A 3470-nucleotide genomic window follows, 5' to 3' on the forward strand; every position below is an offset into this window, starting at 1 on the left:
GATTCTATTTAGGTTTCAACCTGACAATACGTTTTAGAGAAATGTGCCTGTATTTGTCCCTAACAGAGCGTTTCTTGGGTTAGAGACACTAATCAGTACCAGCAGGTTCTAGAGATGTGTGACCCAGCATCAAAATGTTAATATTGTGACTATGGGAGACATCTAGGTAAAGAAGGCAGAGTGAAATTGGGTCACAGAATCACTTTCCCACGATACCTGATGAGATGAAATGAACATTAAAAAGTAAAAACAAATAGAAAAGCAACAACGATTTTTTAAAAATTACTAGCAGCATTTAAATAAGAAAAAGGATACCACCCAATGCTACAAATGTAAAAACATGGCAGCCAAGGAAGAAGATTCTCACCCAGTACCTAAACCTGATGCTGTATATATCCTCCTGAAGGTGGTGCTATAAATTGAAATATGCCCAGATCTGGTGACAGTCTAATTGAGGGGATGTCTGTATACATTCTCTCTATTACTGGGGTCAGGGAAGTGGAGGTAGGGAGGACATAAGCAAGTAGGTCTAACTCTGTTGCAAGTGACGCCTTCAATGGCTCTTTTGCATTGGTGTTGGAGGCAGAGTCGGGAGAATTCCTTCCTAGCTAGGCAGAGGATGAATACATTCAAGGTTTCCTGGAAAAGACTATACTCAGAATCAGGTAAGCCCTGCAGGGTCTCGAGAAGGTGCCATTGGAATGAATGCTTGAGGAAGCCAAGGAAGCAAGCTAGGCATGCAAGTGTTGCAAAAGCACCCCGGGCAGAGGTGCAGCAGGTGCAGAGACTGAGGTGGGCGTGTGCATGGCTTGTTTAGGAAACTGTGAGTCGGCCATTGTGCCTGGAACTGAATGGGCAAGGGAAATCGTACCAGAAGATGGAATGAGAGAGGAAATAAGCAGATGGATGAGAGTGAGTGCTACATTTTATCAAATTCTATTTTTGCATCTATGAGATGATTATGTGATGTTTCCCCCTTTAATTTCTCAATGTAGAGGATTGTGTGTTTAGATTTGCCTATGCTAAATATCTTTACTACGTTCCTGGGATAAGCCAAAGTTGGTCATAGTATGTGATTTTTTTTATAAGCTGAATTTGGCTTGGTAATATTTTCTTTAGAGTGTTTATTTCTATATTCCTGAGAGAGATTGGCCTATAATTTTCTTTTTTTTTCCACATCAGACAGATAATGTGCTGACATTGTAATAGGGTTAGAGGGAGGCACATCTCACACAGGAGCGGGAGAACCCAATCATCATGCTTATGAACTACAAAAGGATCTAATCTTTTTTTAAAAAAAATTTAATCATGATAAAAACACAGAAAATTTACCATTTTAATGATTTTTTTATTTGTGAAAATTTATGGGGAAACATAAGAAATTTTTTTACACGTATATAACGCACAGTGATCAAGTCAGGTGTTTAGGTTATCTATCAACCAAATACGATACATTTTTATAAGTATAGTCATCCTGCTCTGCTATCAAACATTGAATTTATTTCTTCTATCTTATTTTATGTTTGTACCCTTTCATCTTAACCATTTTTAAGTGTGCAGTTCAGTAGTGTGAAGTATATTCACATTGTTGTGCAATGATCTACAGAACTGTTTCGTCTTGTAAAATTGAAACTCTATATCCACTGAATAGCAACTCCTATTTCCTCCTCCTCTTAGCCACTGGCAACCACCATTCTATTTTCTGTTTATATGAATTTAACTGCTTCAGATATTTCATATAAGTAGAATCACACAATATTTGTCTTTTTGTAATGGGCTTATTTCACTTAGCATAGTGTCCTCAAGGTTCATCAACATTATAGCATGTGCCAGAATTTCTTTCTTTTTTAAGACTGAATAACATCCCGTTGTATGTATACATTACATTTTCATTATTCATTTATCTGTCAATTGATATTTGAGTTGTTCTTACCTGTTGACCATTGTGCATAATGCTGCAATGAACACAGGTGTGTAACTATCTCTTTAAGATTCTACTTTCAATTCTTTTGGTTAGATACCCAGGAGTAATATTGCTAGATCTTGTGGTAACTATATTTTTAATTTTTTGAGGAACTTCTGTATTGTTTTTCAAAGTGGCTGCACCATTTGACATTTCCATCAACGGTGCACAAGTGTTCCAATTTCTCTACATCCTCACAAACACTTGTTATTTATTTATTTATTTTTTTTAACAGTGGCCATTCTAATGAATGTGAAGTGATATCCCATTATAGTTTTGATTTGCATTTCTCTAATGATTAGTGATGTTGAACATCTTTTCACATCCTCATTGGCCACTTGTATATCTTATTTGGAGAAATAGCTATTCAAGTCCTTTGCCCATTTTTAAATAGGGTTGATTATTTATTGTTGTTTAGTTGTAGGAGTTCTTTATATATTCAGGGTATTAATCCCTTATCAGGTATATCATTTGCAAATGTTTTCTTCCATTCTGTATGTAGGTTGCTTTTTCATTCTGTTGATTTTTTCCTTTGATGTGCAGAGGTTTGTAAGTTTGATCTAGTCCCATTTGTCTATTATCACTTCATTGCCTTATTTAAGAAATCATTGCCAAATCCAGTGTCATGAAGCTTTCCCTCTGCACTTTCATTCCTTCCCCCTGCCCCATGTTTTCTTCTAGGAATTTTATAGTTTCAGATCTTACTTTTAGGTCTTTAATTTATTTTGAAGTAATTTTTGTACTTTGTATACAGTAAGGGTCCAACTTCATTCTTTTGAATGTGAATATTCAGTGTTCCTAACACCATTTGTTGAAGAAAATGCCCTTTTCTCACTCAGTGGTCTTGGCACTCTTGTCAAAGAACACTTTATCGCATACAGGAGGGTTAATTTCAGGACTTTCTATTTTGTTCCATTGTTCTATGTGCCTGTCTTTATGCTAGTACCATATTGTTTTGATTACTGTAGCTTTGTAATATATCTGAAATCACAAAGTATGAGGCCTTCAACTTTGCTCTTTTTCAAGACTGTTTTGGCTATTCAGGGTCAATCAAGATTTCATGTGGCTTTTAGGATGGATTTTTCTATTTATGCAAAAAACGTCATTGGGATTTTAATAAGAATGTAATTTTCTTTTTTAATATTGCCTTTATTTGACATAGGTATCAAGGTTATACTAGCCCTCAGGAAAGTTGGGGAAGTGTTCTCTCTTGTTTTCAACAGAAGGTATTAGTTTAGATTTATCTCTGTGTGTATTAATGTCTTTGTTTCCCTTTTCTTCTTACTCAGACCTTCCTTCTGGGGTCATTTTTCTTCTTTCTAAGAAATGTATTTTGAAGTCTCTTTAGTAGAGGACTGCTGTTATAAGGTATCTCATTATTGTTTATTTGAACATGTCTTTATTGTACTCTCATTCTTAAAAGATGGTTTTGCTGGGTATATAGTTCTAAGTTGACAGTTATTTTTCTGTCAGCATTTTGAAGGTATCAATAGCTATCAAACTTCAA

The 3470-nt window shown here is 35.3% G+C and overlaps 1 non-coding gene across 1 annotated transcript; it reads right to left on the reverse strand.

Moving 5' to 3' along the window:
* Positions 1-1176: 1176 nt before the first annotated feature.
* LOC123626761 lies at positions 1177-1280 on the reverse strand. The gene has a single exon (XR_006730998.1). It is a non-coding gene; the product is annotated as a small nucleolar RNA U13 (small nucleolar RNA).
* Between the last annotated feature and the right edge of the window lie 2190 nt (positions 1281-3470).

The sequence above is a fragment of the Lemur catta genome, chromosome 22 (assembly GCF_020740605.2).
Source record: "Lemur catta isolate mLemCat1 chromosome 22, mLemCat1.pri, whole genome shotgun sequence".
In the NCBI taxonomy this organism is placed as follows: Eukaryota; Metazoa; Chordata; class Mammalia; order Primates; family Lemuridae; genus Lemur; species Lemur catta.